At 46.6% G+C, this 14973-nt stretch overlaps 2 protein-coding genes across 2 annotated transcripts in view; one reads left to right on the top strand and one right to left on the bottom strand.

Moving 5' to 3' along the window:
• MACROD1 (mono-ADP ribosylhydrolase 1) overlaps positions 1-14973 on the bottom strand; it is a 111007-nt gene that overhangs the window by 31761 nt on the left and 64273 nt on the right. The gene's annotated exons all lie outside the window — the stretch shown is intronic.
• VEGFB (vascular endothelial growth factor B) overlaps positions 12946-14973 on the top strand; it is a 147975-nt gene continuing 145947 nt past the window's right edge. The window contains exon 1 of the mRNA XM_083374038.1: positions 12946-13069. The gene's annotated coding sequence lies outside the window, so the exon portion shown is untranslated. The remainder of the gene's footprint in view (positions 13070-14973) is intronic.

Here is a 14973-nt window from a genome sequence, read left to right as displayed (position 1 = left end):
GCTCGGAAGGCGGCCGCTGCCTGTTCTCGGCCCGACTTGGCAGTGCCCCGAGATGAGTTTCGGATCCATTTGCCAACTTCCTGCCCCGCCTGGGATCTGTGCAAACTTGCTAAGATGCCGAGGTTGGATGCGGGGAGGCTGGTGCCTCGGGTGAAAAGGACGATTTGGTCTCGTGTTGCGGAACGCGGCGCCTTCTCAAACGGCTCGTCAAAAGATGCTCCATTTTATTTTTATTTATTTTTTTTTTGGGGGGGGGGAAGGATCCATAAACATTCTTATTTGACCCTGCTGCTGAGTCAGTCGGTCCTTTAGTAATGTCAGTGGCCGGAGCAGATATGCCTCGTCTTACAACCGCTTGTTTAGCGACCGTTCAGAGTTAGAATGGAATGGGGGGAAAAAAGTGACTTGATTAGTTTCCATCTGTTGCTTCTTGTCCTGCCTTCAGGTGCTTTGGAGAAGAGGTTGAAACCCCCCCCCTTCTCTGTGGCAGCCCCTCAAATATTGGAACTCTGCTATCATGTCCCCCCCTAGTCCTTCTCTTCATTAAACTAGACATACCGAGTTCCTGCAACCGCTCTTCGTATGTTTTTGTCTCCAGGCCTTTAATAATCTTTGTGGCTCTTCTCTGCACTTCTTCTAAAGTCTCGACGTCTTTTTTTTTACATCGTGGGGACCAAAACTGGGTGCAGGATTCCAGGTGTGGCCTTGCCAAGGCCTTGTAAAGTGGTATTAACACTTCTCGTGATCTCGATTCTATCCCTCTGTTAATGCAGCTGAGACTGATCCTCACACTGCAGCATCCCCCCAAGGTCAAGTGATCAAAATTCAGGCGACTGGCGTGTATTTATGATGGCTGCAGTGATTCTAAGCGATGTGATCACCGTTTATAACTTTCCAAGCTGGCTCCCGATAACGGCGTTGGGGAAAAACTGGACTGCTTGACGACTGAACTGCGGGGTTTCCCGCAACAATTGTGGCAAAAAGACTGCCACACCTGACTCGCTTAACGGCCACCTAGCTTAGCCATGGAAATTCTGGTCCCAACTGAGGACCATGTAGAAAGCAGAAAGGTTGAAACGCGCCAGCAAAACAAAGGAATTTAAAACTGAACGGGTGGCAATCAAGGAATAAAATAAACAGCCAAGGCTAAACGGTCAGTTTAAACTGGGATTTTTTTTTAACAGGCAATAAAGCCACTTTTGGCTACATTCAAAGAGGCACGATTAATTCTGGCCAGCTCACAGCGACTGGACATTAAATAAGTCTGTTTGACCCGGAAATAAGGTTAATAAGCGGGATAACTGTGCCCCTCGATAAAATGAACAATAAAGGAACAGGTGTTGCATTTTTCCTGCAACCCCGTTTACCGGCAAGGGCAGAATCTTGAAAAAGAGGGGGTTTTCCTTGCATCAAGAACAGCTGTCCATGGCGCATTAAAACAAGCTAAACTTAACGCTCTCCTAAATTTAGAAACAGTTAAATAGATAAATCAGCTGCTCTAAAATAAGATCAGCCACGCGAACACACACCTTTGGAAAGAGAACGACGAATCCCACAGCTTTCCTCTAGCCGAGCGTTTCCCCCCCCACCATTTTAAACTATCCATCATTGTTCGGTAACCCATTATCAATAATGTGTCCCGCGAGAGGCCGTAACTCTGCCATTTGGGCTGAACGGTCCTTCTCCGAGCTCGTTCAAAACTATCCTCTGGTTTGAGTGACTGTTGCTGAGAGTTTAAGCACTCTGTGCTGAGCCTTCAGCAAAGCATCTTCTGCATTGTATAGCCTTAGCCCTTTAAAAAAAAGATTCTTAAAACTGTCCAGAGAACTCTTTGCCATGCTGCCATGTCAAAATATTTTCCATAAATATTCTGTTCTGTTCTGCTCTGTTGTTCTGTTCTATCCTATCCTATCCTATCTTATCCCATATATTCTATTCTATTCTATTCTATTCTATTCTATTCTATTCTATTCTATTCTATTCTATTCTATTCTATTCTATTCTATTCTAATCTATTCTATTCTATTCTATTCTATTCTATTCTATTCTATTCTATTCTATTCTATTCTATTCTTATACCATTCCATTCATTTCTCTATTCTCTTCTCTTCTATTCATTTCTCTATTCTATTCTATTTTCTGTATTCATATTCTATTCATATTCTATATTCTATTCTATTTTTTGTATTCATATTCTATTCTATTATTCTATTCTATTCTATTATTCTATTCTATTCCATTCCATTCCATTCCATTCCATTCCATTCCATTCCATTCCATTCCATTCCATTCCATTCTATTCTATTCTATTCTCAAATAAAATTACAAAGGGCTGGATAAGAGGACTAGGACCTGACGCTCCTTTTCATTTCCAGTTCCCCGAAGTGTGTCTGTGAGGGGTGAATATTTTTGAACTTGCAGACTGCAGAGTGTGTGGCCTTGCCTTGCTTCTCATTTGTTATGCTGAGAAAGGAGAGTCTGCTGAGAGAGCATTAACACTCCATCTCAGCCTCTCTGGGCAGGTGGAGAGGACCGTAAATCCACCTGAGGCAAGGGAGTCGCTTATTGCCTGTAGAACTCCCAAGGTCAGCTCCGGTCAGTGGGTGGTCAGTGAATGGAACCGCTGGGAGGTTGTGACGTCTGAAAAACGGTCCTGAGTCACTTTTCATGGTCGTTCAATGGATGGTTGTAAGTCGAGGACTATCTTTATATCTCTCGCCTTCCCTTTCGCCGGGATTTGATAAAACCCCGTGACGCCTCTCCGAAAAATGACCCAGGGAATTCCGAAGTCAGGAAAAAAAGGGGTGCAATTCTCCACTTTGGATTAATCCGACCTGTGCAAGCTGGAGGGGGGGCTTGTAGGACACGATGGGCTGCCCCCCCCACACCTGGTTGCATGCAATTCCATCCTGCTGGGCCCCGTTGACTTCTGCTCGGAAAAATAAAATCTGAGGTTCTGGAGCGGAATCTGAACCCTGCACCCTGGGGGAAGAACGGAACCCAAACCTTGGCTCCTGTTGTGTCCTTTCCCACTTTCGCCATCTTCCATTCTGTATCAGGAGAAGCGAAGGAAGGCAAGTACCCATCTCCAGGGGATTAATTAGCCATTGTTTTTCAAAGGAAGGCAACTATTAAAAGTTGTTTTGTATTTTATCCACAATGTTTTCCACCTGGCCCGGCCTCCTGGCCGAGGCTGGCACTCTCGGATCCCTTGAAGACTCGACCACGTATCAGGCCGGGTTAGTTTTAATCTAGGTTAAGCATCCCGGGCAAACCTAGTTTGTCAGCGAATCTCCTTCGGATATGCTGCAGAAGCTGAGCGTCAAGAGGCTGGAGAGAGAGAGGGTTTGTGTCCCTGGTCTTAACGGGTTCATCCTGGGCCGCTACGGCTGGCTTTTTATTCCGCTAATAACTTTGTTTTAATTTATCGTCAGTTGCCCCAGAGTTGCATTTGTGATAGCGGTCTTCCAATATCTCAGGGGCTGCCCCAAAGAAGAGGGGTGTGTGTGTCAACCTTTTCTCCAAAGCGCCTGAAGGCAGGACAAGAAGCGACGGATGGAAACTCATCAAGGAGAGAAGCAACCTAGAACTAAGGAGAAACTTCCTGACAGTGAGGAGAATTAACCAGTGGAACAGCTTGCCTCCAGAAGTGGCGAATGCTCCAACGCTGGAAGTTTTTAAGAGGAGACTGGGCAGCTATTTTGTCTGGCATGGTATAGGGTTTCCTGCCTGAGCAGGGGGGTTGGACTAGAAGACCTCCAGCTTCCCTCCCAACTCCGTTATTCTGTGTTCTGAGCAGCGGGTTGGACTAGAAGATCTCTGAGGCCCCTCCCCACTCTGTTATTCTGTTATTTGCAGTAAGGGTGGCTGTCATGCGCCGATTAACGAACGTACATACTGACATACAGGGCTCTCCAAGTAAGATTTTTCATTTTGAATTATTTTTTTTTTAAAAAAAGAAGTTATTCGTTCGGGGGCCTCACCACCAGTCTAAAGAGATGCTTAAGAGAATGGGACTTGAAAGGGGTGGGTGAACAGGCCATTCAAAATATGCTTGGATGCTTTATATTTTTGCTTCTTCTGATCTCCTGCGGTTTGGCACGGAACAGCAGCCCTGCTGTGACAGGTGGTGCGTGAGCCTCCCACATCTATTCACTTGTTGAAACGTATCTGGTACCTGATCTGCATACACATAATCGCTTCTATAGCTTTGTTCCCGGTGTGTATCCGAACCGCCGTTCATGTGTTTGCTATCTGCAAAGTCCACCTGTCCAATCCCCCCCTTTTTTTCTCCCTCTGCATCAGTTTACAGATGTGCTTGTTTTGTTTTGTTTGGATCACGTGACCGTGGGGATGCTACAACGGCGATGCTAAGTGTGGAAAATGGTCTCTAAACAAGTTTTTTTCCCCAGTGCGGTCGTAACTTTAAAACAGGGGTCTTCACACTTGGCCCTTTGAGGACTTGTGGACTTCAACTCCCAGAATTCCTCAGCCAGGCAAGCTGGCTGAGGAATTCTGGGAGTTGCAGTCCATAAGTCATAAAAGAGCCAAGTTTGAAGAGCCCTGCTTGTGGACTTCAACTCCCAGAATTCCTCAGCCAGCATGCCTGGCTGCTGAGGAATTCTGGGAGCTGAAGTCCACAAGTCATAAAAGAGCCAAGTTTGAAGAGCCCTGCTTGTGGACTTCAACTCCCAGAATTCCTCAGCCAGGCACGCTGGCTGAGGCATTCTGGGAGTTGAAGTCCACAAGTCATCAAAGGGCCAAGTTTGAAGACCCCCCTGCTCTACAGCCTCGAGAAGGTTTAAAATCTGTCTGGTTGTTCTTGACAAGTCCTCCAGACGACCAATCAGTTGACATAGGGCACGGTGGTCTCTAGGATGTCCCATTTGGCACACACACACCCCTTGCACACACACCCCAAATATCGCTGGGCACAACTGTCTCCTTTGCTCCAGCGGGGGGGGGGGCTCTTTGTGAGAGGGCCGTTCTGCTTGACGAAGCGCCGATTTCCTTCTCCTTTCCAGAGGAGCTATGGGCTCCCTGCCTTGAATGGCAAACAGGCAGCGCCGAGAGAGACCGGTGTGTGTGTGTGTGTGTGTGTGTGTGTGTGTGTGCTGCAGCTGGCAGAATCTGAAGCACCTCACTTGCAAACCACAGGCCTGTCTCGTGGAAGAGGGTGGGAAATGGTGGCTTAGGAGACCCCCAGCCTTCCTTCTTAAGGTGGCGTCAGAAACAGGAGGGAATAAAACCCACCCACAAACACGTGGGAAGAAGCCCACCGGGGTTTCCCACCGCTGTGGAGCAGGATGCTCTTTGGCGTTGCACGGACCTTTCCCCCCCCCCCCAGATGAGACGGTTCTCCACAAGCCGAGCCACCAGACCCCAGAAAGGGGTGGCGATGGAGGTGGTGGCAAGGGGGTTTCGGGTGCAGAGGCAGCCAGGTGTGCCCAGAAGTGACCTCTTCAAATCTGGAAGCCTCCGGAAGGGCCGGGAAGCAAAGAGTGGTGGAGAAGAAGCGGTGGGTGCGTTTTCAGAGAGCGTCAAAGCAGGATCAACAGGCAAAATGCCTGGCCGGCGAAGGGAGGGCGAAGGGCAACCTTGCTGTGCTCCGTTTCGAAGATGTCTTAAAAGAGGGATGTGCCCTTCAGAGTAACAGAGCTGGGAGGGACCTTGGAGAAGCCGTGGTAAATTGTGATCATGTGACCGCGCCGGGGAGGCTGCAGCGGTCGTGGGAAAAATTGGTCGTAAGTCACTCTTTTCCAGTGCTGTTGCAACTTGAAACGGTCACTCGACAAATGGCTGCGAGTCATGTTCCTTGGTTAGGGATTATTTTATTGCGCTCTTATTTTAGTTCTGTTCTGTTTGCACTCCTTTTCTTGTCTTCCTTTTGTTACTGGAAGCCGCATAGAGCAGGGGTCCCCAACCCCCCGGGCCGCGGCATGCCAGCAACCGGTCCGCACAAACAAGCAAAGTCCCATCTGCAGGATGCAGGCAGCACACAAAACCACCCACCCTCCGGTCCGCAGAAAAAAACCTCTCTCCATGGAACCGGTCCCTGGTGCCCCAAAGGTTGGGGACTTCTGGCCTCGATTATCCCTAACAATGAGATAAGTGGCAAATAAATTTAACAAAATAAAATAATGAAATAAAATAATAATACAATAAAATAAATACTAAAATGAAATGAAATGAAATAACAATATAATAATAAAATAAAATAATAAAATAAAATATTAAAAATATAATAATAAAATAAATAAATAAATAAAATAATATAAATATAATAATAAAATATAATAAAATAATTAAAATAATAAATAAAAAATAAAATAAAATAAATAATAAAATGAAATGAAATAAAATAATATAAAAATAAAATAAAATATTAAAAATAAAATAAAATAAAATAATAAAATAAAATATTAAAAATAAAATAAAATAATAAAATAAAATATTAAAAATAAAATAAAATAAAATAAATAATAAAATAAAATGATATAAATATAATAATAAAATATAATAATAAAATAAAAATAATAAAAAATAAAATAAAATAAAATAAAAATACCTGCAATTCTGCTTATCAAGAAGGTAAAGCGAAGCCAACACTGAGGCATTCTGAACCAGCAGCTCTTGCAGTTTGTCCCTGGCTTGCCTCTGTGGCCTTATCTGTCAAATACACTTGAAATCTAATCTGGAGATAGGAGGGGAAACGATTTTCAGAGCCTGGCTTTGCATTTTGAGAAGGAACCTTTACAGATTCCGCATCCATCAGCCGGAGGGAATAAGGTCAGCGTGCCGGCCAACTCTGTGCCGCACATCAGAATGGCGCCGCGCTTCACAACAGCGGTAAACAAGGGTGTTATCCAGGTCTCGCTCTCCTGACACGGGAGGACGTGGGATGGAAACAAGATGAAACCCAAACAGGAGGGATTCATCTCCCCGGGCCGTGGATACCAAATTGATCTGCATTGATCCGTGTCCCCGCTAGGCCACAAGCAACTTTGGCACTGATAGACTCGCTTGATTTATAAGCTACCATCTGGGGGGTAGACAAAGTGGATCTGGAAAGTGACCCGTGTAGGCAGAATAACAAACACAGAGAAGATAAGAAAAAATAGAGGAAGAGGAAGAAGAGCATCGAGCTTTAAAGGCCGGGCATAAGAGGATCTTCCCAAGGTGGAGAATCTGGTGGCCAAGGTCACCTCTGTCTGGGTAGATCTTCCTTTTCTGGGACTTGAGATAATCAGGCGATGTTATAAGTGTGATGGGACTTTCCTTCTGGTCTTAACAGCATGTGTTAAAGAGAGGCAGTTTAGGACGCTCCATGTTGACTTTCTGAGCGTCAAGACGCACGAGTTCGATCCTCAGTCTTTCTCCTGAAAAGGGCCACACTCTGTCTCTGGAGCATGGGAAGATGGCTCGATGTTCTCCAGGTGGTTCGGACTTGGTCCATGGTTCTGTTGCAAAGGACTGTGAGAATTGTAGTCTCAACACAACCAGGAGGGATTCCATTGGGGAAGGGGAGCAATCAATGAACAGATGGGAAAACGCTGCACAACTTGAAAAAGATTGTTTTTTTTTTCATTCATCTGTCCAAGGATGGGTAGAATTTCCGAGTAGGGAATGTCAAGGTTTTTGAGCATGACTGGGAAATTGGCAGGCAGGCAGGCACCAGTCTGACTCCCAAAGTTGAGCAGCATAAATAGAATTGGAAGGGACCTTGGAGGTCATCTAGTCCAACCCCCTGCTCAAGCAGGAGACCCTTTCAGACAAGTGGCTGTCCAGAGTCTTCTTAAAAACCTCCAGTGTTGGAGCACCCACAACTTCTGGAGGCAGGCAGTTCCACTGGTTAATTGTCCCCACTGTCAGGAAATTCCCCCTTAGTTCCAGGTTGCTTCTCTCCTTGATTAGTTTCCATCCGTTGTTTCTTGTCCTGCCTTCGGGTGCTTTGGAGAATAGCTTGACTCCCTCTTCTTTGGAGCAGCCCCTGAGATACTGGAATCCTGCTGTCACGTCTCCCCTCATTCGTCTCTTCATTAGACTAGACATACCCAATTCAAGCAACTGCTTTTTATATCTTTTAGTCTTCTCTGCACTCTATCCATAGTCTCAGCGTCTTTTTTACATTGTGGTTGAGCAAAACTGGATGCAGTCTTCCAAGTGTGGCCTTACCGAGGCCTTGTAGAGTGGTACTTACACTTCATGTGATCTTGATTCTATCCCTCTGAGCCCTTGTTATTATCAGTGGCATGCTGGCAGGGAGTGAGGCCAAAATAATTCCTGAGTCTAGGAATCTACAGATACCCTCTGCTCCTCTCTAGTTGGATGGCTCAGAGCCCCCTGACGCGAGCTATTTCCATTTCTCAAAGCAACAGGAATTTAATAGGGAAAGAGGAAGGATGAAAGATTAATAAGGGGGGGCGCATTCCCAGCTGGATCAAGACAGCAGTCAGCAATGTAAGCCTGCAATGTAAGTAAGATGGATAGCTTGGGACGGGTGCTGAGAATCAGTCCCATGATTCACAACCATTTACCCGGAGAATTAAGGAGAGGGCTGACCTAGAAAGAGTTGAGCAGGGGTAACGGTGTTGTGTGTGGTGTGTGTGTGTGTGTGTGTGTGTGTGTGTGTGTGTCCTCCTTGCTCAGGACAGCAGAGATCTTGGATTCCTTCCGTTTGGGGTGAAATGTCAGGGTTCCGTCTAGAGAGAAAGCCTCAAACTCAGCTAGGGCGGTCACTGCTCACCCAATTTTTCCCCAGGATCAGCTGAAGCCATTCTTCCCTTTTGCCACGTTTTCAATGTTCACTGAGATTTCTGCTGCCCCGGTACATTGGACAAGTGCGTGGAACATGCTTGTTCAGGGGATTCTGGGAGCGGAAACCCACCCATCTTAAGATGTGCCGGCTGGGGGGGGGGTTTCTGGGAGTTGAAGCCTACCCATCTTAAAAGCTGGCTTATTTATTTATTGTTTACTGATTTATTTGTATTTTATACTTAATAACAATACAGTCTTTCTTGATTAGCCCTTGGGCCGTATCAAAGTGCAAGGTTCCAGCAACACATTTTTCAAAGTTGGCCCCAAAGTTGTACAGATGAGGGGACTTGTAATTCCAGCTTAAGTTTAAGGGGTTAAGTTTAAATCCTTGAAGCATTGGGCATTTTCCACTATTCCTGCACTGAGGAATAGTCTGTACCGGAGGTGTTTGGCTACCCTGTTTGCTTACTTGGTCCGGGTCTTATAATTTGGGTCTTATGTAACCCTGCGTGGGGATTTTTTTGTCCCCTAAAATGAAAGGAGGTGTGGGGGAGGGAATAAGCAATCCCGCTGCTGTATAAAGAGAGGTTAAAAAAAAAAGAGATTAAGTATGAAATGTAGACAGTGCTGGCAAGCTCATTAGGATGATAAAAATAATTGGCATGAGACGGGGAGGCAGAGTTTTTTTTTGCTGAACAGAACGTCAGGGAGAAACGTACCCACAATCTGAAGCCTTCATTTTGGCAGCATTCACACATAAGTTTCCACCTCTTTTGCTCCAGCCCTTAAAGCTCACTCCAAACATCCGTGGCGCCAGCCCCCCGCTACCTGGAGTGCAAAAGGCATGAAAAGTGCCCCTGAAAAGCATCTAAATGGATACCGGTGGTCCTCGAATTACGACTAAAATTGGGACTTAGATATTTCCATTTCTAAGCGAGGCAGGTGTTTATGGGAGCCGTGCCCAAATTTAACCCCTCTCCTTGTCACGGTTGCCAAGTGAAACGCGCAGTCGTCAAGCAAAGCCGGCTTCCTCCATCGACTTGGCCTGTCAGAACGCACGGTTGCAAAACGAGGACTCCCTTTTATACGCCTCTTTTTTTGTGCACAGCCCCCCAAAAGGCAGCGCCCCTAAATAAAGAGACAAGAATGCCGCAGTGTGTAGAAACTTCCAGGTTGGCACAAATTGCAGGGCTCTGTGGGTGTGTATGTGTGTTGGCGACTGGGCTGGGATTGAGATAAGGACCAATGCTAAAAGAAATCCCTGAAGACTCAAACACAGTCACGATGCTCTCTTCCTTTGTAATGCATTTCCTTCCCCCCCCCCCCAGGTGCCGATGACTTCAATCCTTGCTAGTTTTTAGCAAACATGCAAAGCCAGTTTTGCTCCAGTGTGCATTTAAACAGGATTAGCTCGGTTTGATGAGCACCAGTGAGGTTTATAAATGCTTAATAGTACAGTATGACTTGAACCACTGTTTCCATAAGAGAAAAATCTGTTTTTTTCTCGGGTGCACTTGACTTGTTTTTATTTGCCCCAGAGTTTGTCGCTTTGGGGGTAAATTGTGAATGCTGCAATAATAAATCTCAAAGGTGCTTTGTCTGGGCTTTCATGTTTTTCTTTGAAGACGACACAGATAAAAACCTACAAGTGGCCTCAACGACTCTCCAAAAGAAGGCAATTGAACAGCTGTCTGCAAGGAGTGCAGATCCTTCCACACCCCGCCATCCAGTCATCCCTTTTATAGATGAGCTTCAGCAAGTATTAAACTCAATATAAGTTAGCATAGCTGTGCATTCTCCTACTGTTTTTTCTTTTTCTTTTATCTACACTTATTTATTTATTTATTTATTTTATTTTAATTCCATTGATATCCCGCCCTTCTCCGAAGACTCAGGGCGGCTTACAAGCTTAGCAGTAGCCTTCATTCTATGTATATTTTATTTATTTTAATTCCATTTATATCCCGCCCTTCTCCGAAGACTCAGGGCGGCTTACAAGCTTAGCAGTAGCCTTCATTCTATGTATATTTTATTTATTTTAATTCCATTGATATCCCGCCCTTCTCCGAAGACTCAGGGCGGCTTACAAGCTTAGCAGTAGCCTTCATTCTATGTATATTTTATTTATTTTAATTCCATTTATATCCCGCCCTTCTCCGAAGACTCAGGGCGGCTTACAAGCTTAGCAGTAGCCTTCATTCTATGTATACTTTATTTATTTTAATTCCATTGATATCCTGCCCTTCTCCGAAGACTCAGGGCGGCTTACAAGCTTAGCAGTAGCCTTCATTCTATGTCTATGCCTGCTTATTAGGGCTTTCACACACACACCCAAGCGACTTATGTATCTCAGTTATCTATAACATACAGACTATTGACTGCAATTTTATAAGTCTCTCCCAGGACTTGGTAGTTTTAAGCTCCTAATTTTATTTTAACTTTATTCTTTCAATTTTTTTTTTTTTGAAAAGTTTACTTCCGTTTTGGAGGGACTGCTATTAGTTTTACGCTGGGCGGCCTATAAAAGTAATAATGTAAACAAGCAATTTGTGGAAGTGAAGCAAACAATAACAACAAAATTCATATGACTGCTTTGAGAAGTTGTGGCTGTTCCAACACTGGAGGTTTTTATGAAGAGATCGGACAGCCATTTCTCCGGAATGGTATAAGGGCAGGGGTCTTCAAACTTGGCCCTTTTATGACTTGTAGACTTCAACTCCCAGAATTCCTTAGCTAGAGTGCTGAGGGGGCTGGACTGGAAGACCTCTGAGGACCCTTCCGATTCTGTTATTCTGTTATATTGTTACTGTCGTGGAATGCTTTGGATCTGCACTGGTGCCACTCACTGCAATCTTTTTGCCCTACGACAACACTTCTAAGTAGCTGAAAGGGAGACTTGTACCCCATAAATTGGCTTAAAGTCTTTGTCAAACCTGTCCCGGCGGTGAGACGATTTCACGCAGATAAGCGCTAAGCCTGAATTAAAACCTACAAGGAGAAAATCTCCAGTTTTTGCCAAGAACGCCTCTTTCTCCAGAGCAATTAAAAACGGCGGGTTGCAACAGCCCTCTGGTGCTACCAAGCCACGCAACTAAACGTGGGCATAAAATGAGCGCCGAGGACTAGAAGCTTGTGCCCAACGTTGGCCTGGCTGCGAGGCCTAATCCCAAGGGTGAAACTGGAATGACATTTGGATCTTTGGAGGACTCTTGCTTCTTAATGGCCAACCCCCTGAACAGCCAGAAAGGCTTCCCTGCTTCGGAGCCCCCCTCCCCATTTCCCAATGTCAAGCGGTTGCAAGAGGGGAGCCGCTGGGCCAAGGCAGTATAAACTCGCTAGGAGAAAGAGCGCAATTAATCTTGTTGAAGAGCAGGGCTGCCGTGATGTGAGAACCCGTCACCCAGATTACATTTTAACTTTGCTCATAAATCTCCTGAAAACTCCCCTTCCCACAACCAGCTGTGCCAGCAGACAAGTGGCGAGCGTCCTTGAAACTCGGGAAGGGGGGGGGAGAGGGAGACCCGGGGTGGGCGTGAATCCAGGAGCCCCAGGCCCCCTTCCTCCTGGCAGGGCAGAGGGCCAAGGGATGGGCATTTGATGGCCAGCTGGAAAGGTGGAAACCCGGAGGAGAGGCTGACCTGGGTTGTAATCACGCCTGTATCCAGCTGCTAATTCCTGAAAACCTGGACGCCGTCCAGCTCAGGTAATTAAAACCTGGCTCCTTTCATCTCTGTGCAGCTCAGATGATTCCCTGTGAGGCTCACATAGCAGCACAAGCCAGCCTGCTCCGCCTGTGGGGGGGGCGTCCCATCCCTGTGATAAAAGGAGAGCTTAAATCCCTCCCCCCACCCCAGGTGTTAGCATCCTGGGCAGATGCAGCTTTGGCAGGGGCATTGGGGCACAGGAAAGCTCCCCCCCTCCCATTAGAAACCATCCTTGCTCTTCGGCAGCTGGGAATTTGGGGAGCTGAACGCCGCAAAGGTTGGTTAAAAAAAAAGAAAGAAGAAAAGATGATCGGGGACTGGAGGCTAAAACATAGAAGGAACGGATGCTGGAATTGGGGGTGTCTAGTTTAACGAAGAGAAGGATGAGGGGGGACAGCATAGCAGCGTTCCCATATCTCAGGGGCTGCCCCAAAGAAGAGGGAGTCAAGCTATTCTCCAAAGCGCCCGAAGGTAGGACAAGAAGCAACGGATGGAAACTCATCAAGGAGAGAAGCAACCTGGAACTAAGGAGAAACTTCCTGACGGTTAGAACAATTAACCAGTGGAACTACCTGCCTCCAGAAGTGGTGAATGCTCCAACACTGGAGGTTTTTAAGAAGAGACTGGACAGCCATTTGTCTGAAATGGTATAGGGTTTCCTGCCTGAGCAGGGGGTTGGACTAGATCACCTCCAAGGTCCTTTCCCACATCATCATCACCATCATCATCATCATCATCATCATCATCATCATCATTATTATTATTATTATTATTATTATTATTATTATTATATTCATTAAACATGAACCTCAGTCAACACTCAAATTGACTGGCACTAATGGTTGACACGGGCTGCTGCCAGCATCCTAGGTATCAACCAGGTATCTCCTTAAAATGAAAGATGTTCTGAGTAGCGTAGTTTTTTGTAGCTTTGCTGGAGTTATTGCAGAAAGCTGCAATTTCTTGATGTATTTTTGGGACCTAGTTTTGGGACCTAGTTTTGGGACCTAGTTCCCAGTTGCCTGGAGCTGATGAGGGCTCTGTGACTCAGCCCTTGCGCAAGAGGCGTGCCCGGGCCGGCAGAGAAAATGCGCGGTCGAGACGCAGTGGTGAAACAAGTCACAACACCGCAAGGAGAAGGCCAGGCCAAAGCACAGGCAGGAGATCTACAAGGCTGAGCGAAGCTTGGAAAGAGAAGACAGCTTCAGAATATCTCTACACTAGCGTGTGCTTGTCAGCCTTGGCGACTTTCAGACGGGTGGACTTCAATTCCCAGGACGCCCCAGCCAGCCCGCTTTAAGACTTCAACTCCCAGAAAGCCCCTCGGTCCAATCCTCATCCGCTGTCTTCCCCTTCTTCCTCCTCCAACTTGTCCACCTGGCCAATGTGCTGGTCGAGGGAGGAGAGAAATGGGGTGGGCAGCCTTCGCTTCACCCACTTGACCGTCCAACACATTTCTTAACTTTTAAAAGCAATATTTGGAAAAGGTTTCAAATGCTGAATTGCTGCAAGCTTTCTCCACGGCAGTGCTGGGAACGACCTTTGATTTTACAGTTTTTTTTCTCCTCTGGCTAACAGCTCCCCCCACCTCCCTGGGCTCATCTTTCCCATGGGAAGAAACAACAACACCTTTCTAGTGTTGTTTTAAGGTCCTGGTTCACACACCCTGCCCGGGCAATAACAAATTGTACAAAGCACAATCCCAGTCCCAGGCAGTTATAAAAAGTGTTGAGCAGCCAAATGTTGAAGATCGCAAAACGGGATCGCGTGACACACACACACACACACACACACACACACACACACACACACACACACACGCCCAGGACCCCGCAACTGTCTGAAGTACATGCCAGTTGCCAAGCGTCTGAATTTGGATCACGTGACTGTGTGGGGCTGCTGGAGTGGCCGTAAGTGCGAAAAACGGTCGTAAGTCCCTTTTCGCAACGACTTTGGAACTTTGAATGGTTCTTGTAAGTCGAGGACCGCCTGTGTTTACGACAGCTGTCGCATCCCTGGCTCACGGGATCGCCATCCGCGACCTTTCCAGCTGGCTTCCAATGAACCAAGTCGGTGGGGGATGCCGGATCCGCTTAATGACCGGGCGATTCGCTTAACGACATACAGTTATATTCGGCCAAACGTAGGGCTGAGGTCAGCCAAGGTGACCCTTCTCGGCAACTTCCGATGCCCCATCAGCCTTGGCTGATATCAGAGAGAGGACACGGCCCATCGGAGGCTCCGAACGGCCCGGAGGACCCGTTTCCCAGCATTCCATGGGCCTGTGTCTGCCCTCCCCACCCCACCCCAAGACTCACCCCCCACCTGCTCCTTGATTAAGAGGGATCGGTGAGGACTTTTTCCCCCCGGCTGGAGGCACACGATTAGGATGGGAGGGCACCAGGCTGGCTGTTAATGGGGAAAAAGAGAGCGGTGGCACAAACAAGGCCCATCGAGGCATTAAAATAAATTATTCCAGCCGTTAAAAGATCCGAGGCCACATTTGCATCCT

This window comes from Vipera ursinii (genome assembly GCF_947247035.1).
Source record: "Vipera ursinii genome assembly, chromosome: 15".
Lineage (NCBI taxonomy): Eukaryota > Metazoa > Chordata > Lepidosauria > Squamata > Viperidae > Vipera > Vipera ursinii.
The sequence above is the reverse complement of the archived record's forward strand: the minus strand, read 5'-3'. Positions and strand labels throughout refer to the sequence as shown.